This window comes from Chionomys nivalis, chromosome 10 (assembly GCF_950005125.1).
Source record: "Chionomys nivalis chromosome 10, mChiNiv1.1, whole genome shotgun sequence".
NCBI classification, from domain to species: Eukaryota; Metazoa; Chordata; class Mammalia; order Rodentia; family Cricetidae; genus Chionomys; species Chionomys nivalis.
Window position 1 is genome coordinate 42,636,840 of NC_080095.1, and position 27,558 is coordinate 42,664,397.

The window sequence follows — 27,558 nt, forward strand, 5'->3', positions numbered from 1 at the left end:
CGGAAGGCTTGCTGAAGAGTCTTGTGAAGAACAGGACTACAGGCCAGGATGAAAAGGACTGCAGAGGTCCAGAAGCACTTCTGTCCCCAGTTCCTCCTCAAGGACAAGACAATCAGGAGCTCACCTCATTATGGTGACTTTCAGGAAGGGTAGAGAGAGTTAACAGAAGCAGGGCGTACAGGACTGATAACTTAAGAGCTGTGGGGCTGGATGTATGTTCAGTGACTCAGCGTTTACCTCTGAAGCCAGATCCCAGATTCCATCCTCAGTACCACAGAAACAAACAAAAAAATAAAGGAAAGTTTGAAAGGAAAAAGAATGACTAATGAACTCAATGTTTATCTACAGAATTACTATTTTCTCTTCTCCCACTTGAAAAAGATAAAAATCAAACTAAAAGTTTCAAGCATGGACTATAAACCCACCCTGTAAAACTTTATATCGTCTTACAGAACACAAAAGCTAGCGGGCAAGGAGACGATGAGCACACTGGGAGACGGTGCAAAGGCGGCACTTGTCACAGACTCAGAGTGGAACAAGTGGAACTCCGGTCCACGCTACTGCACACTTCACACTCAATCACTGTTCCCAAGTGATTTTCCACTGAGGATCCAACTTTTACCTAAGGCACACATGGCTAATTACCCAATACATGATCATAAAAGACCCTAAAAGATGATTGCGCATTACAAAAAAAAAAAAAAAAAAAAAAAAAAACAGGGATATGGGAGAAAGTACACGAAGACAGGAAAGCTTGCCATGACAGAAGTCTGCTTCAGAGTAAGTACTTCTATGAGATCAGTAAATCTTCCTAAACTATACTTAGAGGTGGAGGGGAGAGGGGAGGGGAGAGGGGAGGGAGGGAAGGAGGGAGGGAGGGAGGGAGGGAGGGAGGGAGGGAGGGAGGGAGGGAGGGAGGGAAGGAGGGTGAAATATTTGATGTATAAGAAACTGTTGTCCAGGAGAGCAAAGCTTCTAAAAGAAATCTAAATTCCCATGTAAACTTGCTACAATTCCAGGAAGACTAAGAGGATATTCTTCAGAATATTCAAAAGCTAAGTCTACAGTTCCTGTGGGAAAATAATGAAGAATAATTGGGCTAATTATGGAAAAGATGATTAATGAGGGCTAGCCTTAACTGCTGCCAGACAGTGAAAGTATGGTGACCCTATAATAATTAAAAAGGTGTAAAACTGGTTCCTTAAGAGGCCACCAAATCAACGGACACACCACAAATTCTAAAACACTTGAGGGAATTCCATGTAGGATACAATGTGAGATGTATAAGTAAATCAGTGCAGAAAGAGATAAATGTCTCAACAATCGTGATGGCACAGTCAAGATAACCGGGAAAGAACAAAGGGATGGCCCCTCGGCCAAACAAAGCACAGTAACAGGAATGTTGACCCTCAACAGAAACCACCCGTCTTCAAAGAGCACAAGAGGCATTTTTCATCATCTTGGAGAGCCCAGATTCCTTCTAATAGGACAGAAAAACAAGCAAGCAAATAATGAACTTAAAAAATGTACAGATGGAGGAGTTACTTTCATTTAATAAAGAAACTGCCTTGGCCCATTTATAGGCCAGCCCTTAGGTGGGTGGAGTAGACAGAACAGAATGCTGGGAGAAAGAAGCCGAGTCAGGAGTCGCCATGATTCTCCCACTCCAGACAGACGCAGGTTAAGATCTTTCCTGGTAAGCCAGCTCGTGGTACTACACAGAATATTAGAAATGGGTTAGATCAATATGTAAGAGCTAGCCAATAAGAGGCTGGAACTAATGGGCCAGGCAGTGATTAAAAGAAAAAGAAAAAAAAAATGTACAGATGGCAAAAGTTCCCATAAATGGCAAAGTATACGCCTGTGGGAAGAAAAGGGTGTCTACGGCAAAGCGGTAGCTCTACCTTTTACTTAGGAGTCCAACTGGACAGATGGACAGGCAGAGAACAGAGCCAATCCAACACTGGGAAGTCACTGCTAAGTACTTGAAAGAATGTTTGTGTGTGGTCTGAGAAACGAACAGGAAAACAGCAGTGAGAATCCACTTTTTATCTGTGAAACTGACAAAGATCATAAAGCTAAACCAAGCTGGGCATGGAAGAATATACCTCCAATTCTAGGTGAGGACTAGGAATTTAGAGTCTGTGACACCCACAGATACATCTCATGTTCAAGACTACCTGAGGCATGTTTTAAAGAACAAAAGGTTGTATATAAAGCAAAGCAGCACAAGATGGCATACCTCTTTAGATTACTTGGGAAGCAGAGGTGGGAGTTAAGGTAACCCTGTGTAACATGGAACCTTCATCCCACACAAAGTGAAATGCAAGCTAAACAGTGTGCTGCTGGCAAGAGGAAGACAGTGGTGGTACACACCGCTGAGAAGATACACTTGTGTAATTAATTTGGGGGGAAGTGTTAATACTTGAAACAGGCTCTAACAACAGTGCTCTTGAAACCAGAAATCCCCCTAGATAAGCTGTATACTTGCCAGTCAAGGTTAGCTACTGTACTTTCAGTTGCTATAACAAAATGCCTGAGAGTGGACAATGTACAAAGAATGAAGTTTTGACACTTGAAAGTCCTAGCCCATCAGTTTGACCTCTGGTAAGGGTCTTCTGCCCACTTCACAACATAGTACTTAGTGTGAGGGCACCACAGTGGGAACATATTAAAGAGAAAAATAACATGAGAATCAGAGACCAGTTTCACACACATAATTACTGGTGCTCGTGAGAATAAACTCCCCAGAAGCCACGCTCTAATCCCTTCTGAGGGTGGTGCTGTGGTGACATAATTACCTCACTACACCCCATCTCTTACATGTTTCAGCACCTCCATCTGCCACACTGGGAGCCAAAGCTTCTAGCACATCACCCAAATCCCGCAGCGGCTGCAGCACTGCTAAAGCCTTAAACCTGTCACTGAGGCACCGAAAGACAAGGAAAAGCCTACACCTACAACAGAAGCAGTATGCTGTGCTTCCACTTACATAAGAGCTACAATTCCATACATAAATATAAATGTCACGTGGGAGCTCAGTAAATTCTGGAAAAAAGAATGTTATCAGAAGAACTACTAGAACCCCAGTTACAGTTATAGTTCTGCTTCGCTGCATATCCTTGGCTCACATCCCCTAATACCACTAATGAGAAACCCCAAAAGTTTATGTGTTGTACTTTGTCAATATTCAAATCCTCACCTCACTGCACCTAAATATACACCTGCCTCATCTTTTAGATTGCAAATGCTTCAAGAAAGAGCCATGCCAACCTCAGCTCTGGATGCAGAGAGAAAGCTGCTGTTGAGGAGTTCAATAAACGAAAGCCAAGTAGATAACGGGCAGCATGCTGACACCGAAGTAAAACGTTTATGCTGTCGATTAAAATGTTTATGCTTAGTTCTTTGTCTATTGTTGTGATAAAACACCATGACCCAGGCAACTTTAGAAGGATTTATGTGGGGCTGACAGTTCTATGGGTAGGAGTCCATCACACAGCAGGGAAGTTGGGAGCAGGGAAGCTGGGAACAGGGAAGCATGGCAATGAGAGCTGGAAGCTGAGAACTCAGGGCTCATATCTTGAACCACCAAGAGGAAGAAGAGAAAGCAAACTCTAACTGACTGGAGTCCTTCAACTCTCAAAGCTCACCCCAGCTGTGGAGGCACAGAGGTTCTTCTGCTCACAGATAAGCACTAGGAGAACCAGGAATCTTAAACACACAGGCTTGTCTCTTCAAAGGGAAGACTTATAACCTGCTTTCTGCCCAGAAGCCTTGGAGAGGATATGGTTAGTAGCCTGGTGACTTTTGCACTGTGAGACCACTGAATCCTCCCCCAGAATCCTCCCCCAGACCCTTATTGTGAGCTTACCAATCTACAGGATCTATCTTTATGGAAATTGTTACCTATCAGTCTACACACCCCATCTTTACAGCAAATGTCACATGTACTTTACAGAAATTTTCAGTGTAGTCGTGTCTTAAGTTGTATTGCACATATGGTATGGAGATAGAAAATTTTCACCAAATTGTGCCTTGAAACGATTCACCAAAGAAACAGCCATAGCAAATAAAGCTTAAATGTGCCTAAAATAAACTACTTGGAGTCAGACTCTCAAAGTTTGAATTATACTGGCTACTGAGTTATGTTGAACCAAACTACCTTCTTGCCTTCTTACACTCCTGGCCACGGTGGTGGAAGAGACCCCCTCCATACCCAGTGACCTACTTCCTCAATCAAGGCTACACTTCCCCTAAACAGTGCTACTAATTGAGAACCAAGTATTCAAATGCCACAGTCTGTGGGGTCATCTACCATTCAAACCCCATATCCAGTGTATCTTCATTTCAGCTGTTAGCTAAGGTTTAGGGTGTTAAGCATTTCCCACAGTCACAAGCAGTTTATTCTCTTCCTGCACACCCGCTACAAGAAGGGAGTATGGTATATTTAGTTTGCACATTGCAAAGCATGACAAGAAGAGCAGATGCAAGAGAGCAGATCCACGCACAAAAACATGGACTCATTGGAAGACAGTTCCCTACAAACTTATTTAACATACTCCTTAGTGCTAACTGCTGGCTTACAAGGTGATTCATGAGAAGCAGACAGGGATGTCTAAGTAAGGATTAGTACGGTAAAAGCAGAATTCAAGTACAATAATCTGTTGATTCAAATTTTCCTTTCTAATACACACAAACAACATTGGGCAGCTAGTGAAAATGGCTTTGTTCTAAGGGTTTTTTTTCCCCTAAATATTCAACTATTTTTAATGACGTAAGTCCTGTGTAAGCAGGATAAATACAGAGAAAGGTTCCACGGGAAAACTGGCTAAGTTTAAGCTGTGGCCGTTCGAATGGGAAAGTCCTCCATAGGTTCATATAGTTGTCACTTATGCTTAGTCACCAGGGAGTGGCTCTTTTTGAGAAGAATTAGGAAGTGTGGCCTGTTGGAGAAGGTGTAGCCTTGTTAGAGGAAGTGTGTCACTGAAAGTGGGCTCTGAAGTTTCAAAAAATCCAAGCCAGACCCAGGTCTACCACCACTACCCCAAATCCCCTTTCTCTCCCTCTGCCTACAGATCAGGATGGAGTTCTCAACTACTTCTCCCACACCCTGCCTGTCATGGTTGCTGTCATGCTCCATGCCTTAATGATAAAAGATTAAGCCTCGGAAACTGTAAGCAAGCCCCAATTAAATGCTTTCCTTTATAAGAGTTGCTGTGGTCATGGTGTCTCTTCACAGCAATAAAATAGGTAACTAAGAAAAAATTTCACAGTGAAAGACATACTTCAGCTAAGCACGACCCAAAATAATATCCACCTGCAAAGGTGAAACATAAAAATGTCTTCTTGAGGAAATGAATATGGTTCAAAGGTAAGAAAGGTGCCACATAGGTAACTGCAGGCAAAGAAACAGCCAGAGCAAAAACTGCCACTGCAGTTTCCAGAGAAGCAGTCAGGGGCCACAATCTACATTATCTGCAGCATGAGGATAAGCAGCAAGGGGGAGAGCAGTCTGCGCAGGTGTTCGGGGGCTTCCCTCCTGAGTGCTGCCCCATTTGCTATCTTTACTTGTTTCCCACACTGCACTGCATGTCCTGCTCTCACTGCCGTGGGAGCTTGCACTAGACAGTTCCTCCGGCCTGGCCAGTTGCCAGTGTGCATTCCCGGAGATGTGGCTCTGCACACCTAATGCTCTCATCACCGTACAGGCCTTCTGGCTCCTGGGTCCCCGGGGATATGTGAAGGAAGTGTAGCTCAGAGCTCTGCTAAGGGCTCCAATAGAGGGTTTGAGGAACTTACAGAATAGACAGGATAACCATTGTGGCTCAAGAAATAGCATATAAAAACTGACCATTTCAAACACTGGTACTTCTGAACATAACATTCATCAAGCATTACACTGTTGATTATGTTAAGTGATCAGAAGGAATAAAGAAGCCCTTTCTGTCATAATAGACAACCATTCAAAACAAAGACTTCATGCAACCCTTTATTCTGAGACCAAGAGTCTTTTAAGGGAACCTTATGAGGCGCCTGGCCCTTCCTGTCCCTGTGTACCCCCTGCCTGTGGTGTGGATAATGAGGCAGGCTCTGTGCCAGGTACACAGCACATTCCTAGGCCCAAAGAACAGATGAGTCTGCCCTAGAAGAGCCTTCCAAACCTCAGGGGCCGACGACAAACAGTCTTGTGCCCAGCACAGTCTCCAGGCTTACATTCTAAACGAGGTTTCTTTTCATTGTCAACTGAAACAACAGTGAGCATGCCCTGCAATCCTCTCTAGTTCCTCACACTCACATCGACTAGCAAATTATAATGCGACCGATTAGTGTAGAAAGTAATACAAAGCCAAATGTTCGTTGGATTAGATTTATATTAAATGGGCAGATCTCCAAATGATGCTAAAAGAAAAATTTAGATATTAAATATAATCTCAATTATGTTATGCTTTTAAAGTATAGAAACCCAATGCTTTTAATTATAAATGAAAATTAAAAGACCAAGTCAATACATTGGTGTCTAGAGATCAAGTAGGAGAGTTGGAAGGCAAGGTGGGGCACATACCAGGGCTTAGGCCACACAAACAGACATATTTACTGCCTTTGTTTAAACTTCTATTAGTATCGCCTAGAAACATTGCAGGATTAACTAAACCAAGATTTTAAAAACAGTGAAAATAAAGATGTGTTTACAGTTAAAACAAAATCAAACCCAGGAGTGTAGGAGCACCAAGGGTCTATTTCCACCCAGGTGATCATTGCACAGAAGGGGTCTGTATGGTGTAACTGGAGCACTGGAGACACCTGCCAGGGTAAGGCTCAGATGATACACTGTGATTGGCTTCGGGCAGTATCACTTTGTACCATTACAGCACCTTCTCATAACCTCAGCCCCAGGCTGTCCAGGCAGGAGCACACTTGCTCCTAGCTGGACCAAACGTCACACAGGCAGAAATACTGAGAGGAATATCTAGAGGACATGAAGAAAGTTTTCCTCATCCTGAGAGCCAACCCAAGCTGTCATCAACAGAAAGGCAAGAATTCCAGAAGAGTTGCCCAACTTTCTGTCTGCCCAGCTACAAATCTGCAGTTTTGTAGGAAGCTCACCAGAAACCCCTTTGCTGGAACAGGATTATCTCCTAACCCTTTAGGCAACCCTAGTGGCTTCTGGCTGGACCTTATCAGATCATAATTCCATCCAAGGCATTTCCAGAGCCACCCCGCATACCTTTTTTATCAAAAGAGAGTTAGGAGGAAAAACAAGCTCTTAGCAACCTTTTGAGATGTAACCTGAGAGTCAAAAGGGAATTCAGGGCTAATGCTGAGATAGCTGAAGCTCTTTCTCTCTTGTGGAAGCCCACAGCTACACTTACTCTCCCTCCCCTCCCCTGAGGAACACACGCCTCCACTCAGGCTATGTGTGACTTCCTTGTAAAGGCATCTGTCTTGTAAACCCCATGCTTACACGACATTAAAGTATCTTCAATAATCCCCAACTTGACTTCACTAAACTGGCCAGACCTGAAATTCTTTTCAGCCTCAAAGTCAGCAATCCTGAGTTGAAAACCTAGTCTAAAGGAACTTCTTCGGCTAGTAGGGCGGCAGTGCGGGGCTATCACAAGTGGTTCTGTGCTGGGCTGCGCACCATCACAGAGGTACAGCCACAGGCCCCCTGCTGTGCACCATCACAGAGGTACAGCCACAGACCCCGGCTGTGCACCCATCAGAGGTACAGCCACAGACCCCCGCTGTGCATCCATCAGAGGTACAGCCACAGGCCACTGCTATGCACTCATCACAGAGGTATAGCCACAGGCCACTGCTGTGCACATCACAGAAGTACAGTCACAAGCCACTGCTGTGCACATCACAGAGGTACAGTCACAGGCCACCGCTGTGGCGCCTTTCACCATAATTGCAAGTCTTTCTTCTCACAGTTGAGGTGACTGAATAGATTTGAAAGGCCAGCACACATACTCTTTGATTTTTCTCATTCCCCCGCAGGACAGACAGAGATTTAAAAACCTGGACATTTCAAAAATTGGAGCTCAGAGACAGCATGTTTGCCTAACACTCCCAAAGTTACTGAATTTGGAACCAGAACTACCAGGTGAGGGGGAAAAGACTAATTCAAATGCAGCTGCATATGCAATGAAGATCAGAAAGTGGTCCAACACCCAAGGGAAAGGCAACAGATCTAAGGAGGCCATTGTCTCCACCTCACCCGTCCTGTCACACGGACAGCCTGCAATAGTAACAAACACAGCAAATCCCGAGAAAGAGCAAGAACCTGAACCCCAGAGTTATCATGTTATCAGATTCAGAAGAGCAGTTTTCAACAGAAAAATGTCTTAATAGACATGAGATACAAGAACAAACCCACATCCAACAAAGACTGCGTGAAAGGTGCTTATGGCAGATGTCCAGACAGACATCCTAAAACAGCAGTGATCTTTTGTTTTGTTTTGTTTTGTTTTTTGGTTTTTTTGAGACAGGGTTTCTCTGTGGTTTTGGAGCCTGTCCTGGAACTAGCTCTTGTAGACCAGGCTGGTCACAGAGATCCGCCTGCCTCTGCCTCCCAAGTGCTGGGATTAAAGGCGTGCGCCACCACCGCCTGGCAACAGCAGTGATCTTAACAACACAGAAAGATCTAGAATGTAGATGCATGGAGAAATACAAACAAAACAAAAATAAAGTTGTAAGACCCCTAAAGAAAAAAAAAGTCAACAAACTTGTGCAGCTCGAGTCATTCAAAGTTCTTATCAGGTAGGAGAACCAGTAAAGGGGAAGACAGAAAAATGAAAATGAACAAGTCTGAGAACAGAAAGAAAAGTAAACGGACTAAAAAAGAGAGTGTAGAGACTACGCAACCAGAAGGCCTCTGTATCAACTACTCCTGCCTCACTGTGCCAACGATACCTCATGTTAGCCGAGAAGTACCATAAGGAAGGACGGGTCTGTGCTGGCTCCTGGCTTCAGGAGTGTCAGTCCATCAAGGCACAAAGGCATGGTGGAAGGGCCTAATAATGGCAGGGCCTTGGGAGAGGTGCTGTTCCTAGGGTGGGCACATGTGGTGGTGGCCAATATTCACATGGTGGCCAGGAAAGAAAGCAGAGCACACAGAGGCTAGAACTAGAAATGTCCACCACCTCCAAAGGCCTGACCTATTTCCTAAAAGCTCTCTAGCCTTCAGAACAGCAAATCTGCAAGAAGCATTTCGGACTCAAACCAAGATAGACACCATCAAGAAAAATAATAAGCACATTGTAGAAGTTACAGAAAAAAAAAAGGAGAGAAACAAGCAGAACAATCTTTGAACTAATAATAACTGAAATGTCGCCAAATTTGGTGAGACATGTACACAAATATGCAAACTGTTCAATGGTTCTCAGACAAAGTCAGCTGAAGCACACTGTAACACTTTCCAAAGACAGAGCCTGAAAGTAACAGTAGACAAAGAGCCTGCCACATACAAGCGAGCCTCACAGTATGATTGCCATGAGACCTCCCTGAAATTCCACACATGGGCTCAGCTGACCATGGGAGAAGAATTCAGAGGTTCCCCGGTAAATAAAAGGTTGACAAAATGTGTTACCATTATAGCTGTCCTTAAAAACAAGAAAAAGAGCCGGACAGTGGTGGTGTACACCTTTAATCCCAGCACTCGGAAGGCAGAGGTAGGTGGATTTCTATGAGTTCAAGGCCAGGCTGGTATACAGAATAGGTTCCAGGACAGACTCCAAAGCTACAGAGAAACCCTGTCTTGAGAAAAAAGAAGGAAGGAAAGAAGGGAGGGAGGGCAAAAGGAAAGGAAAGAAAAAAGGAGAAAGGAAAGGAAAAAGAGTCTTGCCAAGGTGAGAGGAAAGTGCATTAGACCATAAGGGTCTTCCAGCCATGCCCACAACACAGACCAACACAACCACAGCACTCCGGGATGAGAAGAGAGTACAGTGCTCAAGGTCAGCCTGAACTACACAGTGAGAACCAGTCTTCTCTTTGAAAGAATGAAACTTCCAAGACATAAAGATCACAGTAAAGATTAAAAACGCATAGGCAAATTAAAAAGCCATCATTTACTACTGTAGTTTCTAGCTGATTTCAGGCCAATGCTTTTTCAAATAGAATTGGTCTAAAAGCTGTATGTTCTGCCTGCACACGTGTTTCATACATGATTTCAGAGACTAGTGTACTAGACTTTTATTAATTCACTAGGAGTTTGAGTATGGGGTGTACAAAGGGCTGATGCCCTGACAGTGGCTCTGAAGACACCCTAGAACAGCAGCTAATGTGTATACATCCAAATTGGGATGTTAGAACTTTAGGATGCTAGTGGTAATTTCCATAGTAACCCCAAAGAAAATAGCTATAGAACATACACAAGAAAAAATAAGAAAGAATTTAAAGGATTCAGCTGCAGAAGAAGAAGGGAGGAGGAGGAGGAAGAGGAGGAGGAGGAGAAGAAGGAGAAGGAGAAGGAGAAGGAGAAGGAGAAGGAGAAGGAGAAGGAGAAGGAGAAGAAGAAGAAGAAGAAGAAGAAGAAGAAGAAGAAGAAGAAGAAGAAGAAGAAGAAGAAGAAGAAGAAGAAGAAGAAGAAGAAGAAGAAGAAGAAATCAAGCACAGAAGAAGACAGTAATACAAGGACCAAAAACAGCTACAAGACACAGAGAAACGAGCCCACATGCCCAGACTTCCTCCTCATCGATAATGACTTTAAACGTAAATGGATTCAACTCTCTCTCCATTCAAAGACAGAAAATAGCATAAAGGATCTTTTAAAATCGGAGCAATCTGTAGAGACTCACTTCAGCTCCAAAGACAGAATAGATCGTTACCAAAAGAGAGCAGGGTGAGTGCCTAACACCTGATGAAACAGGCTTAATCACATGTGCATTGTAAAGAGTCATACAGCAAGTTTTGTGTATCTAAAAGCAGGTCACCAAAATATGTTTTAAAATCCTGAAAACAAGGAATAGTTCTACAATTAGTATTAGATTTTCATACTCTACTTTCAATACCAGATACAATTAAATACAAGAAAGGAAACATAAGTAACCAGCTACACCCACTGTAAATAGAACACTAGCAAGCAAAGCACGAACACACTTCTCCAACACTGCCCAGGATAGACGACAGCCAGACTATGAACAAGGTCACAAAACTGTAAACGCTAAGCAACTTCCCCAGCCACAACACGAAGAAGTTAGAAGTCAGTTACAGAAACAAAACCAGGAAAACCACAAAATCATAGGGACTGAACAATACATTAGTAAACAGACAACTGAAGCAAGAGAGTAAAATACAATGTTCTGAACCATACGGTATTACAGCAAAGACAGGTCTCGGGGAAAACACACAGCAATCAATGCTTCCACTTAAAGGAAATTCCAAATCACTGAATCAACTGTAAATTACAGAACCAGAAAGACAAGAAACTAAACAGATGCTAGTAAGAGAAAGAACAAAGATGGAATCAGAAATAAATAGAACAGAAAGAAGGAAGAAACACTAAGAAAAAGCAGGAAAAGCAAGTTTATTCTTTGGGGAGGAAAAAAACCCTCAATGAAACTCACCAGTGTTTAGGCAGATGTAGTAAGTCAAAAAGAGGAAGATAAACAATTACTAAAATCAGAAACAAGAGTAGGGACGTTTTATCACTTTTCCACAAAACTAACAAGGACTGTAAGAGAGCTGGCAAGTAGGATAACTTACATTAAGCGGACAAATTTTCTAAAAACACAAAAATGAACAGAAATTATATCATGAAAAAAAAGCAAAAATTTAAGAATCCTGTAACTAGTGAAGAGGGGAAACCAATCACGGAAAATCTCTTGGCAAAGAAAAGCTTTAACTTAATAGCTTTCCTAGTAAACATTTAAAAGAATACCAAGAATGTCAATCCTCAAGCATCCAATGTCTGAAGAGAAGGGATCACTTCTGAACACATCCTAAAAGGGTCACATCCTCCTGACACCAGCTCCAAGCAAAAACACTGTAAGAAAACTCTAGGCCAGAGCTCTAATGCTGAGGATAAAAGAATCCTCAGCAAAAGACTCGTACACTGAACTGAGCAGTATACTAAGAGGATTATACACAGGAGACCACGTGAAATTATTCCTGGAATATGCAGTATTTGCTACATGCAAATCAACCTGCAATACACCACATCAACAGGAAGCAATAAGACACGCCTCCATGATTAGCTCAAGTGATGCAGAGGGAAAAAGCAACTGACAAAGCCCAATACTCCCTTACAACAAAAAAAAAAGGAACAAACTAGCAATAGAAGGAAATCAACCAATGTAATAAAGTCATGAAAACCCACAGTGAGCATCAGTGATGACAAAGCATTTCCTCAAAAACCAGGAACAAGGTGAGGATGGCCACTTTCCTACTTCTACTCAATACAGTATCAGAAGGTCTAACCACAGCACTCAGGCAAGAAAAAGAAATGAACATTTGAGTTGGGAAGAAAAACTAAAGCCTCCTGCATCTGCAGATATTACATGTCAAGTCCAGGAGTTCAAAAAAATAAAACAGAACCAATACATGAACTCAGATAGTTGGCAGGGTGCAAAATCACTACACAGGACAGTGAGCATCCTGAAAAGAACATTGCCAATATAATTCTACTCACACTGAGGTCAAAGAAAAAGTACTTAGGGACAGGCTTAACCAAAGCTGGAAAAAAGAAAGATGTAAGTAAAGAGAAACATTCCCCATGTCCATGTCTACAAATTAGAAGATGTGATGCTGTTAAGATTACCTAAAGCAATTTACAAATATAACACAATCTTTATCTAAATTCCATGGTATTTTCTACAAAAAAAAAAAAAAGTTTTTATCCTAAAATCCCAAATAGCCAAAGTGATCTAAAAAAACTCTTTTTTTTTTAAATATTTATTTATTTATTTATTATGTATACAATATTCTGTCTGTGTGTGTGCCTGCAGGCCAGAAGAGGGCACCAGACCTCATTACAGATGGTTGTGAGCCACCATGTGGTTGCTGGGAATTGAACTCAGGACCTTTGGAAGAGCAGTCAGTGCTCTTAACCTCTGAGCCATCTCTCCAGCCCCTAAAAAAAAACTCTTGAATTAAAAAATGTGATAGAGGAACCATGTCTGCTAGTATCGAACTATATAACTATATTAGAAAGTTACAGCAATCAAGCCAGGCAGCGGTGACACAAGACTTTAATCCCAGCACTTGGTAGGCAGAGGAAGGCGGATCCTTTGACTTCAAGGCCAGCCTGAACAGGCTACAAAGCTACACAGAGAAACCCTGTCTTGAAGGGGGAAAAAAGAAAAAAAAATTACAGCAATTAAAATAGTGTAGTTATAGTAGTATACAGACAGACATAAAAAATAGGACAGAACACAAAACCTAGAAACAAACCCTCAGAGATATGGCCAAATAACTCACCAAGGTTACTGAGATCGTTCCATGATAGTCTTGTTCAGTATGTGTTGCTGGGGAAAAGTGGTTATCTGCTTGCAAAACAATGAAAGGGGAACTCCACATACGAAAACTTAATTTAAAATATGTCAAAGACTCATATGCAACACCCCAAACTAAAAAACTCCCTCAAGATAAGAAAAGGTCAATGTTTATAGCATGGGATTTGGCAATAACCTCTGACAATATACCACGGTACAGACAGTAAGAGGGATCATAAAAACCCACTTTTGTACATGAGAGAGTACCAACAGAGGAGAGAGGCAACCCACAGAATGGGAGAAAACTCGTGCAAATTGTATCTGATAAGGGATCACAACATAAGGTTCTTCGAACAGTTTTGAAATTGCAAGAAATAATACAACAGCCATGAAGCCCTCGCTGATGTAATTCATTATCAATCTTGCAATCCCTACACAAATATTCTTTATTCCAGGCCAAAAAAGAAAAAAATACAAATAAACAAAACCACCCTACTAGCAACTTTAAGAGACGCTAACACAGAAATACTACAGGGATTCACTCTGTATCCCATAACTTGTAGGGATCTTAACAAGTTTCCTGGGTGCTGCAATTAGACAGGAGCCACCAAGCCCAGCATGCAAATTCCAAATTTACTAGATAATCAAAAAAGGTAAGTCAAGACTAAGAAAACAAGATCATGAGTTAAAGGCCAGCCTGAGCAATACAATGAAAACACTGATGGGCGGGGGGGAAAAACCACAATATAATCATCTTCATACCAATCTCTGCCCAAAAAAGGTGACAAATATTTTTAAGCAGACAGCGTTCCAAAAACAACTTAATTCAAATTCCTATAATCGGGTACTCTATGAGCAGTATAAGCTGAAGAGCCAGTACTGGACGTGGGAAGCTCTGCTCTTCTGTCTACAGAACATAAAGGTAAGAAAATAAACGAGTGAAAATGAGCTGGTCCTAGCAAAGAGAAAAGGGCAACAGCATCATTAGGAGACGGGAAGGGCCCTATCTGCAGACTGAAAAGCGTTTGGCAAAGCTGTACATACCATCTTCTTTTCCAGAATTGGTACGGGGCGGGGGGGGGGGGGACGGGGGACACACGACAGGACTTGAAACAATAAACAAGCATAAAGAGGCTACTCTGAGCTGGACTCAATCATTCACACCCAAAGATAAGAAGTCTCTACAGTCAGCCCTTTGCTGTTACACATCTTCAATGATTTAGGTTACCATCAGCACTTAAGTAACAAAACCTTGTCTTTTCCATCTTGTTGCATCTGCCTTGTGCCTTCAGTGCCACTATGAAACAAGCAGCTTGCTGGAGGAACATTACCAAGCCTTTGCAAGGTAGAGCAAAATATTTAAAATATTCAAAGTCTTGTTTGTGTACCTGATCTGTTCTCAGTTTAGGGAGAATCTGCTGGACATAAACATCTATTCCCATCTGTCCTAAAGAAGATGTACTTGCCAATGATAAGGAAGTCACACAGCACAGAGGAGGGCAAAAAGGGGCAGACGAGAAGTCCACAGGCTGCAGCAATGGAGGAGGTTTCCAGCCACCAAATCAGCTCCAGGCACTACTGTCTGTATTGCCGGCCTGGCAAGGCACTATCATCTCAGACTGGGTCTCCTGCCACTGTGAACCTAACCCAACAAGTGTATAGAAGAATGTGCCACCAAGAATCGCTTCCCTGTTCTGTTCACACCTCCTGAAGGGTTGGCCTGTCCCATAGAAGAGCAAAAATGTATGCGCATGCGTATGTGTGCGTGTGTATGTGTACATCCACGTACACACGGAAGCTAGAAATCAACTTCCAGTGTTATTCCTCTCCTCAGGAGCCATCACCTTTTGGTTTTGAGACAGGGTCTCTCCCTGGAACATAGAGCTCACCTATTAGGCTAAACTGACCAGCCAGCAAGCCCCAAGAACCTGTCTATCTTCACCTCCTCAGCACTGGGATTACACGTGTGTGCCACCACACCTATTTTTTTAATGTGTGTTCTGAGTTCAAACTGACTGAGCTATTTCCTCAGCCCAAAAGCATGTCTCCGCCCGCCAGTGCAGTTCTGCATGTCTCCTGCTCCAAGTGCTCTTCAGTAAGAACAGGCTAGGGAATGTGCTCCAGGGAAAATGTGACCAATGCTATCATTGCTACTTGGGTTTTCAGGGAGAGAAAAAAAAATGAGAGACTTTTCAATTTCCATTACCACTCCTCACTAGAAGCAAGTGGCTGGGATGCAAATAAATTTAAGAGAAATAGCAGGAACACTTAAACAATACTTCAGTTACCTACAAAAACCTGACTGCCCACATAAGGAAGGGCCACGGCAAAGAGATAAGACTGGGGAGACCTGTGAGAAAGGTTTCATATGTAAAGCACAGAATTTAGTCAATGAGCATCACACATGCTATGCTTCTGGGCTGAGTACTTACACCAAAGATGCTTTTCAAAGGAAAGAAAAGGGTATGCTCACTCAAGTCAATGTTTATATTCTAGATAATACTGCTCACAAATAATTTTAATAGTAGCAATATTATGTACTTCATAAGGTATCCAGAAAAGCACACAGACAGGTTTATATAGTGTCAGGCCTTCTAGAGGCACGCCAGTAATTTAGTTAGCCCTTCACTGGGAAGATCACACTCAGGAAGGAGGATACACCTGGAGGCCAAGAATGAGGGCCCCAGAAACTGTTCAATCTGCCTTCCTCTGCTACCTAAGATCTCAGTGAGGAGGCACGCCCCAGAAGACAGCTCTACCTCAGTCAGCCTTCCTGATGCTGCAACCTCAGGTTGTGCTGACCCCAACCATAAAGTTATTGTTGTTGCTACTTCATAACTGTAACTTTGCTGTTGTTATGGATCATAATGTAAACATCTGATATGCAGGATATCTGATATGCAACCCCTGTGACAGGGTCACAACCCACAGGTCGAAAAATACTGTTCTACCCAGACCGAGCAGACAGACCAGACCAGCGTCTCCTCAGATACTGGTGCTAAGACAAGCAGCCCAGGTGCCCTGCGGCTCCAGTAACTAAACTAAGCAACTCAGTCCAAAGGACAAGGCCTTGACTTCCCAGCTCTAACTAGACAGAAGTCTGCTAAAGTTGTCCTAGCCATGATTATTAACTAGGAGTTTTACTTATGGAGGAGTGCTCAGTCCACGAAAGCACAGACAGGAGATACACACTTCAATGGTAGAAAAGCACTTGGGAGAAGAAAGGATGAACCTTAAAAAGCAATATGATCTGATCAAGGTGAGAGGATGCCTGTCGAAAGGCTGGTTCCAGGGCTCCCAGACTCTAAAACCCACATGCTCAAGTACCTTACATAAAAAGATGGAATACAACCCAGATGTGCTGGCTCATGTCTGTAACGCCAGGACTCAGGAGACTAAGGCAGAAAGCTTGTCATGAGTTCAAGACTAGTCTGGGCTACATAACTGAGTGAAACCCTGCCTCAAAAAATAAACAGAAAAATAAGGATAATAAATAAAATGGCATGACACCTTCCCCCTCTCAGTATCAGATCTGCAGGCTACCTGCTTTAACATGCAGAAAACCCTGCGCCTCCAAAAGATGCTGTTTTCAAAAGGCACACAGTTTCTCAGATGTGTTGCTAACAAAAAAAAAAATCATAATAAAATTAAAATAACCAAAAAATGGCCTTTTCAGATGGCTAGAAATTTTAGAGATCCAACACTTCCTTAGTTTCTACCTCTATTAAGTATGCAGCTAGGAATGCCCAGATAAATGCAGACCAAGAATGTCCTAAAGTGCTGTAAAGACGCTTTCAGAGATAATTATTCCCCTATTTCTCTCCTGAAATTCAAGGAAGGTCAGAAATAGAAAGCTACTTTGAAAGCAGTGCTCCGATTACCCAGCGGGCTTTAGAAGCCATGAGTTCTGAACAAAGGTTTCCAGAGGTGAGATCTCGGATATCCTTGACTGTTCCTGCACACAGGCATCCAGAAGAGCTGACTCCTTGAGTAATTTTCCTCCTAACAAAGCAGCAGATAAGAACATTCTCAAAGGTCTTTGTCTCAGCATCTGTCTGAGACCAAGGTTAAGTACAAAGTAACTAAACCAAAGAGACCTATATAACCCCAAACCACTGGGTTTATCTGAATTTAAAAGCTCTACTTACTGCTGTGTTTGGGACATGGAGAAAACATCTCTTTCACTCTGGTTTAGGCCGGTTTGTTTTTTTGTTTTTCACTACAGCATCCTCCTTTTGCAATTAATTTAAATGTCTGAAATGCTTGCTGAAATAGTACAGCACGTCTATGCCAAATCCGAGTCTCTACTGAGAAGCAGGTCTAATGAGTTATTGAACTAAAGATTTAATTTACCTAGTGAAAACTTATTTATGATAATCTTAAAATCAACTATCGCTATCTTTTCCAGGGAGTCACACAAAATAAGCTAGCTCCCCAGGAAGGCTCCCTCAGGCCTCCCTGTGATCTGCTTAAACCTAATCCTCATGCAGTCTGCGGAAACAGATTTGGGCAAGGTGTGTGTGTGGGGGGGAGCATTGGACCTTTCTCTGCTCCTCCTCCTACTGTGGCTAAATGGAGTAAGTCTCCTTTTCTATTTCTCACTGTTGCTTGTCTACTTAGATGGGCTATGGAGAAGAAGGGTGAGCCACGCAGCCCCCACCCACTCCCAGTCGGGTAGAGATGGTCTACCAGAGAGTTGCTCGGGTTCAGAAATCAGGGGCCAGAGCTCTGCAGGCTTTCACATCTTCTGCTTCTCCTTTCCTAATCGGCAAAAAGAAGATGGCAAACAGAAAAGCCAGCAGGAAAACACACAAAATTCACATTAGGTAAGCCAAACTGCTGTAAGTAGTGGCCTTCTAAACCAGAGCCTAAGTGACACTCCCTCCCTCAACACAACCTGGTGACGAATCCATCCACTCACCTCATTCCACCTCAAAGTCCGCAGTAAATCTTGCTTCTGAGTTCAACTTGGGGTAATCTCTCAGAACCTAAATTAGAAACAATTGTGAGCTTTAGTATAATAGTTACTTTCAATTTTTGTAAAATATGCAACTGTACCTCACAGTAAGTAAAGGACCCAAAAGAGCAATATTAATAAAATTCTAATTTAAAGCCTATTTTAATTTTAACCTTTATGTGAAGCTCTATTTGTTTAAATTTGGGCTAACGACAGCCCCTCCCACACAAAGAACTGACTCCTAAACCTGACTAGACAGATAGATGGATATTCCGGGGCCACATCACAGACAACCAGCTCAGAACATCCCCCGGAGAAACTCAGGACCAGGACCTGTAAGAAGCCCCCTAGAAGGAAATGCTAATTAGCCAAGCCATCAGCATCCCACTGCCTATGAGAACCCAGCTACACCCCCACACCCCCAGTGTTGTTCTGAAGCAGTGATCCTCAGCAGGGTGCAATTCTATGTCCTGAAGTCACAACCAGAGAAGGAGACATACTACTGCCATCTAATGGGTACAAACCAGGGAAGGTGCTAGACCACACATCCTGCAGCCCAAAGGAGAAATAAAGATGTGGCTGAGAAACTCTCTTCCATAGCAACAGACATTCTGGCTTGCAGAATTTAGAATTTCCACAATTCTGGGAGCTGAGGGGACAACTCAGTCAATAAAGCGCTTGCCACTCAAGTACTAAGAATCCATGTTCCAGTACCCACATAAAAGTCAGACGTGGTGGCATCTGCTTGAACTTCCAGAACTGAGGAAGGGAAGAGAGGCGGGTGAGTTGACTGGCTAGTTAATCATCAAGTCCCAAGTCCCACAAAGACCTTGTCTCAAAAACAAGGTAGAGAGTTCCTGAAGAATGTTAGCAAGTTGACACTCAGGTATGCACATGCACGCGCACACACCAACATATATACACAAAGTAACTCTACAATTCATTTTTGCTTTTAAATTTTATGTTGTGTGGGTGCTTTGTACACTGGTACGTGTCTCATCACTTGAATGCCTGCAGAGTCCAGAAGAGGGCACTGAATCCCCTGAACTGGTTACAGAGGGCTGTAGGTGCTAGAAACTGAACATGAGTCCTCTGGAACAACTTCCAGTGCTCTTGGCCACTGTGCCATCTCTCCAGGCCCCAAACTTACAATTCCAAAACTGCTTGTCTGAGACAGATAATAAGTTCCCAACCACCGTCATAAAGTATTTCCTATGAAAGCTACGTGTCTATGTAGTACTCATTAAAAAAAACACACAAATTCATGTTCAATAACAGTAATTGGAACAGAGGGACTGTCTTGTTTTGGTTTGGTTGTCTTTTGAGACAGCACTTCTAGATAGCTCAGGCTAGCCTAGATCTCCAGGCTGGCCTGGAACTCATCAGATCTGCCTGCCTCTGCCTCTGAATGCTGGGATTCATGTTGTACACCACCATGAATGGTCCTGAGAATTTGGAATAAATATTTCAATCTCCAAAAATCTTTGAATTAAACTATGTTCATAAGAGCTTCCCAAGAAAGGTATTGTGGGTTTTGTTTTGGTTTGTTTTCCCATTTACTGAGGTTAAACCCTACTTCAAACTCTTTTCCCAGTCACATAGAATGAAGGTGGTAAACAGTAATAATAACCATTGCACTTCACTCATGTGACCCCTAGTCCTGGGGAGACAAAGGTTTCTCTTTCTAGCCTGTCCCCCTGAGCACTGGAGAATCCCAGCCTTCATTCAGCCAAGCACAAAAACACCTTAAAACTCCAATTTTATATTCAAAACAGGATTTACCCAGGACCAATGCCCTGTGCTGGGCAGGAGAGATCTGGGGAAGGAGCTGCAGCAAGCCTCTCCTGGGCTGTCACAGCCAGAAGGTACAGGGAGGAAAGAGCCAGTGGAAGATTCTGAGTCACACAGCCCAGACAGCAGATAGGCTGTTTACTCAAGGTTGGTCTCTACAGTATAGCATACACCCACAGAATGAGGAAAGATAGCCATTAACTCTCAAAACAGAGGCTCTGTTTTGATAGTCTTAATGAATTGAGCTATAACTAGCTAACTGCATAAACAGGGCATACCTGGCAGCTGACTAGCACTGGTGAACCACATGGGTACACGAACAAACATGCCAATTTGAAGAGAATGTGACGTAGGACACACGGATTCCAACAGAACTGCTCCTTTCAAACCAGACATGAGTTCCAGGTGAAGCAAACCAGACCTACTCTGATTACAGACTGCATTTTGCCTCAGAATCCTCAGTAATGTACGCAAACTGCCCAAGGCAGACTCAAGCACTCTCACAACCAAGGGCCCAGGAGAGGTGAGTGGAGCGAGGCTCTCACAGCCCAAGAGACAGAAAGTCAAGGGACAGAAAGTCTGGGGCTCCCAGAAACCTGTGGTAGGTGGTGGAAGCTCCCACCCACACCTCAGGACAAGGGGTGAACCAGGCCTTCACCATGTGTCTCTGAGGGGTGTGGAACCCTAAGGCAGCATGATGTGGATGGGGCCAACAAGGGTCCTAGAGTCAAGGAGCCTGTGAAAGAGCACAGGCCCACCACACCTCCACTGCTCAAGGAAGACACCAGGAAGGTCCCATCAAGAGTCAGAAAAACACACCAGGTCCAAACCTACTTCCTGATCAAGAAGAGACAAAGTAAGAGGAGCAAGAAGGAAGGCCATAGGATGAGGCCCAGCAGTCAACAGGGAGACTCAGGAACTGCAGTGCAATTTGCAATGTAACCTTGACCCCCACTCCCATTTTTCTGGATTTAAATTGTTCTTTAAATCAAACTCATAATAAAATCTCAAACACAAACACTTCTTTTTGTTGTTTGTTTTCTCCACTCTCAGCAATTCTGTTCCAAAAAAGAAAGGTTGTTCAATTTCCTGTCAAAAGCAATCCAGAGAAGGCCACCTACACTGTAAAAGCAGTAAGGGGGGAAATAGCTGGAAAAAAGCCTGTGTGTGTGGGCGTCACCGAGCGCAATGTAACTAGCACGCTGGGTTGTTAACACACTTTTCCTTGATCATTCGGAGAACTACGAAAACTAGCCAGTCTGGCGGCCACAGAGAAGCTTGTTCCAGCCTACCCAAGGAAAACAGGACCTGTGATAGGCTTCAGTCTCACCAGCTGAGGGGTGGCCAGGGTGGCTGCATGTCTTTAGTAACGGTTTTCTATAAACTAGAGAAAAGGCAGAAAGAATCTCAGTCAGCTTAAAGTAAAGCTCTCAGAGAAAGGCAGCTATGGGTGACCATGACCCTTCTGCCCAATTCCCACATTCTACCTGACACACACATCTCTAAACTGAGATCATCTCCCTCCCAAAATGTTCAGTCCTAGAGCTATGAAGACAGCCCACTCAGAACCTGAACACATTCTAATGGGTTGCCACACCTTCACATCGATTCTGCCCCCACTTCCTTTCTGGAAAGCCTACAGTCTTTAGACAGGCAACCAACTGGCCCAGCACTCGTAAAATGTAAGCTCAGGCTGGAAACTGGCTCGCAGTTTGATTCCAAGCCCCACATCAGACAACTCATCACTGCCTTTAAGTTCAGCTCTGAGAGAATCTGAGACTCTGGTCTCTGGGGGCACGTGCATGCCCATGCACACACCCACAGACAAACTCACAACCTGAGATATGCTCAGGAGTGAAGTAAATGCTCTGTGATGAAGACAGAAACTGACTCAACAGCCCATCAGCAAACAGGAGAAAACAGCACACGCAAAGTAAGCTAAAATACAGTATTATCTCTGTCTATACTATGACGATGTCACTTCTATAAAACCGCACTTCCTATTCAAAGAAGCAGCTTCCACAAAGGTAAAAACACAGGAGAAGGAGAAAAAACATGACCATAAAAGAATGCACAGTGAGACAACAGTAACTGCTGGCAAACCTGCACACCCAAAGACAGAGACCTGGAAGGAAACCAGCGTGGCAGGGCAGCTCCCAGCAAAGACAAGCCTATCAAGTTCTGGAAATGGCTTGTGTGATGAACTAATGATTCTGAGGTATTCAAACAACTGAAGGGCTTTGCCTTGCTTTACTCAATAAATGCACATAAACCTACAAAAAGAAGCAGGCACAGTAGAAATAGCCTTTTTCCCTGGACACCTGACCAGAGAGTCAATACCTATAAAGGCTGATGAGCACTTCCTATAAACAAGAGCATTCGCCTATAAATTTTTTATAGTTGTGACTATCACAACTCAGAATACAGTGCTGATATAAACACCATGATCTACTTGAGAGGCCATGTTTGTCTCCCTTTAACTATCTTAACAATGTCTATTTCAGTAAATGGATCCGATCCAGGACTTTGCACTGCACTCTGCTTTCGTCTCAATAGTAACACTTCCATCCGAAGAATTCTCAGTTTTCTTGCTCCTTGTGATCACGGCAGTCAAGAAAATCCTGGCCAGCTTGTGTGGTGTCTCTTTGAACTGCATGTATTTGATGGTCCTTATGGTTAGGGTCATGGACATTTTCTACAGGAGTACTATACAACAAGAGCACCTTTAGCCTCATTCTGTCAGGTGGAACACAATTTCAGATCATGTCTACACTATGGCGATGTTAACTCACTGCTTAACTAAGGTAGTATCTGTCAGAATTCCACACAATAAAGTGACTTTCTTTTCTTTCATGACTCTTACTTAGTGGGGTGACACTTTGGACCATACAGAGGGCAGGAGAGATGGCTTGCTGGTTAAGAGCACTTGTTGGATTCATTTCCACATCCACACCATGATTCTAGTGTCAGAGAATGCCTGACACGTAGGTACCCAACACGTGTGATGCACAAATGAACATACATTCATTTGTACACATAAAATAAAAATAAACACATCATCTTTAAAAATAAGACTCCATAGGTACTTTATTTCTTAATAAACTTTCAGTATTTATAGTCCAAAAATACCTGCCATTTTAGTGAGAAAATGGCATTCAGAAGCCAAGATGTGGGGGTGCAGTGTGCTTTCTGAGAAAGGATGACCGCTGTCTCCAGGCATTCAAAGAGAAGAGCACCATATACACACATTTCTTTCCGTGCTTCTTCAAAGAGAACTATACACACACAGACACACACATTTCTTTCTGTGTTTCTTGATTTTTCTATACCATTGAAAACCACGAGTTCCTGCCTACACTTTAAGTTCTAAGTGAACACCTCAGGTTCACCACCCAACTGTTCCTCTCCCCTCTCTGTGATAGTGGTATACCTGGCGCTCACTGACCTCCGTATTTATTTATAGACATCATTCCTCCATCATGTGCCAGGTGACACCATTTCTTATTACCTACAGTGTAGTAAGGGGAAAGGTCTATTTTCTCAAACTGAGGGGTCAGTAAGGGAGCAACCCCGCAAGAAAAAACCCTTAGACAAAAACTGGTACTCCAGTCCCCTCAGAGAAGAAAGGAAAAAGAGAACATGAGGCCCCACATTTATAGATCCATCTTATCAGCAAAGACCAGACAAACAGCCAGCACTCTAAATGCCTGGCTGGGGTGATGTGGTCTACATATATTGTGATACTAATTTTTCAGCGCTTAAATAGTCCAATCCCAAAATGTGTTCTTCAAAGATGCTGAAAGAGCTAAGGAATCTTAAGCCCACAATCAGGACCGTGGTCCTCTCCAGAGGGAGACAGGAGGAGGTCACAGAGGCTGGGTCTCTAAGCACCCGTCTTGGTCTATGGGAAGGAGCATAGGCAGGAGAGACACCGTCAGACTCTGGGCAGCTAACTGCTGCAAATGGTCCTCTGTGCTTCATTTCCAGAAAGGAAGGGTATAGACAAGTCTGGGTTCACTGCCAGTAAGCAAAGAAAATTCCTCCTGTAGATAGGCAGACAGAGCAGATGCACAAAACCTGGACCAATCCGACCCATCTGCAAGAGGAATGTGCAGATCGTTCTTAGAACATCGCTATTGGCTGAGTGATGGTGGCGCACGCCTTTAATCCCAGTACTTGGGAGGCAGAGGCAGGCGGATCTCTGGGAGTTCGAGACCAGCCTGAACTACAGAGCTAGTTCCAGGACAGGCTCCAAAGCCACAGAGAAACCCTGTCTCGAAAAACAAAAAAAAAAAAATCGCTATCACATTCCATACCCTGTGGTCTAGTCCAGGTCAGTTATCAGACAAAATTTACTCTCGGAAAACTGTGTCTGCAACAAAACTCTGCTGAATAAATGAAAGATTATGGCAACACTAAGAATCAAAATTATTTCCAAGTCAGCACAAGAAAGCACACTCGATGACATGTCAAGGACTAAGGAGCTGGAGGCTCTGCTCAGTCACTGGCACTGTAAAATTCCTCAGTAATATGCAGAAAATCTCCATCTTCACTGCAAGATTACTGTAAGGACCAAATGGCAGAGTTTAAGTAGGAGTGCCTTCAATACTAAATGTAACAGAACCCATAATGAAAGGATAGCTGTTACCAGTCATGAGGGCGGCACTCGCTCAAGAACACAGTGCAAGGAGGCTACAAAGGCTTTCTCCTGAAACTTAAAAAAAAAAAAAGGAAAATTAGGAAAACTTTCTGCCTCTAAAAAAACCTGAAAAGAAATTAATAGTTTTTATTGCTTTCAATACCTTCTAGACAGACTTAAAAATGTCTCAGTTAGGCCGGGCAGTGGTGGCGCACGCCTTTAATCCCAAACACTCGGGAGGCAGAGGCAGGCGGATCTCTGTGAGTTTGAGGCCAGCCTGGTTTACAAGAGCTAGTTCCAAGACAGGAACCAAAAAGCTACAGAGAAACCCTGTCTCGAAAAATCAAAAAAAAAAAAAAGTCTCAGTTAAAATCTAAGTTGCTTTTTCCTGCTCTTGATAATAGTTTTTTATTTGTCTGTTTAAGATTTTTTGGTCTCTTAAAACACACACACACACACACACACAGGTCACCACAGCAAAGTTTAGAAAGTTATAGCCCTGAGCACAAAAGTCCTGAGTGCCAGTCTCTAAAACAGGAACTAACACACTTCTAGCAAGTTACACAAGCATTACTTTTGTGCCCCTACTGACTTCAAGTGAGCCAACACATGATCTTGCCACTGCAGAGTGGTGTGGGCACATGGTGTGAACGCTAGTGGGGAAAGAGGTGTCACGTGGACTGCAAAGAGGAGCCTGACCGTCCCCACTGGACCACAGCAGGGAAGAATGGCCAATCTGCAGTGTGGGCAAAGGACGGGAAACAAGACTACGGCACAGAGTCCAGGCACGCAGGCAGCATGAGTGCTGGCTAGAGCTCGCCAGAATACTGGTCCACCATCCCACAAGTCTCAGAGCTTTTAGTCAAGACACTACTTCTATGATTTACTGTGACAGTGAAGTCTAGACTAACGAAATGACACTCGCTGTGACATGCAGGGAGAAAGAAGCGAAAGGTAAAAAGCAGTGTGGCTGCACTTTACAGAACGTTTCAAATTCCACATATACACACACATGAACCCATACAGGAAAATAGGTGGGACTGCGTGGACGGGTACCTCTAAAAACTAGGAGTACATGGAAGGCTGGAACTTTCCAAAGTGCACAGGGTAAAAGGCACAGACACAGATGACCTATAACTCACATACGCGAGCCACGAACTGAGCACACAGTCCCCTGTTGAATTACACCCAGCAGTCTTCACTCCACTTAGATGAAAGCAAATGCCTCTCCTGTGTGATGTGAAGGATGTCTCCCTGGAGCCGGGGGGTCACTCAGTAGTGAAGAGCGCCTATCACTCTTGCAGAGGACTGGAGTTTGGCTCCCAGCCCCCACGTCCAACAGCTCAGAGCAACCTTTATTTAACTCCAGAGATCCAGGGCTGTTTTGTGGACTCCACAGGCACCCGGACTCAATGTGTACACATCCAAACACAAACACATACTTTTACACATAAATAAAAGTAAAATAGATCTTAAAGACAAGAAAAGCAAAAGATGGCTGGCTACCTAGTCCTAAGCTGAAGGGGCAGGAGCACCAGTGGCCACCAAACTCTTCTCACACCTCCACAAATGGTAGCAAGCACAAATCAAACCTAGTGCATCCAGAAGCTTCCATCTTGATGCTAATTTAGTCAAGAATCTAAATCTGTCTTCCAACTACATAATTTCCTTTATGGGAGTGTGTATAAAGTCAGACACATAATACTCTCTACCTCATGCAATCAATGTGACAATCCAAGGAAATGGCATTCAACAACTCCACTTTACAAGGGGATGCAGGTAAGAATCATGACATTTTAAACTCTGTCCAAGATAGTTAAGCTCATTCCATCCCAACACCCTTGCCCTTATACAGCAGTCTCTTACCCTAACAGTTCATCTCTGCTGGTTCCAGCACAGTGATGAATGCCTTTTGTTACTTCACTGAATTCCCGTAACATCCCTGTTAAGGTGACTAATAGCTGTGATTCTCTTTTTTAAAGAAAACAGACTCAAAATAGTTAAGCTGAATGAAAATGAGGACATGACTTCTCCTAGAGCAGGGGAGATATTCAGTTAAAGGCCTCTGGAAGGGTCCAGACTGAGCTGAGCCATGAGAGGAGAGAGAGGGAGAGGAAACGGGGAAGAGCAGAGACAGAGAAGAGAAGGCAAGTGAACCAAAAGCCAGAGATCACATGGCTGAAATGGCAGGTTTTTATAGGAAAGAGAAGCTGAGGGAAGGGAAGCAAAGTCCAGGTCCTGGGCTGAAGGTTTACTAGGGGGCAGAAGGAGCCAAAAGTACTGAGCCTTGTCCTGAGTTTCTTTGGAACCTGACTAAAGCAATTTGGCCAAATTCAGAGTTATAAGTCACACTAGAACAATACTAATGTAGGATGACATGGGCTTTCTAGTGTACCGTTACCGTCAGGCCAAGAAAGTCTCCTTTGGACTTAAGGTGACTAGAAGACACATCAATAGCAAGCTTATAGCCTGAAGAAGGCAAACACTTTTAGAAAGTGAGTCCTCAATGGTCCCCACATTGAAAGCCAGCATCCGCATCTATGAGGTGCATCTGGGCACATGGGCCAGTGGCAGTGAGGAGAAATTCTTGTCATACACAGGAAACAGATGGGGTGGGTAGCACTAACAGATAATCAACTGTCTCTCTCTCTTCCTCTCTCTAGGACCACACAAACATCCAGTTAATGACATCATGAAAACTAGAAAAGCAGAAGCTCCTGACCAAGAGCAGAATTTGC

General features: G+C 43.4%; 1 protein-coding gene across 6 annotated transcripts in view; it reads right to left on the reverse strand.

Annotated features, from left to right (window-relative positions):
- The window catches only part of Sipa1l1 (signal induced proliferation associated 1 like 1), a 287,298-nt gene that overhangs the window by 206,427 nt on the left and 53,313 nt on the right, over positions 1-27,558 (reverse strand). For 5 of the 6 annotated variants that reach the window (XM_057782143.1, XM_057782150.1, XM_057782146.1 and 2 more), the window contains one exon: positions 18,355-18,421. The exons of the other annotated variant lie outside the window; for it this stretch is intronic. The gene's annotated coding sequence lies outside the window, so the exon portion shown is untranslated. The remainder of the gene's footprint in view (positions 1-18,354; positions 18,422-27,558) is intronic. 6 annotated transcript variants of the gene reach the window in all.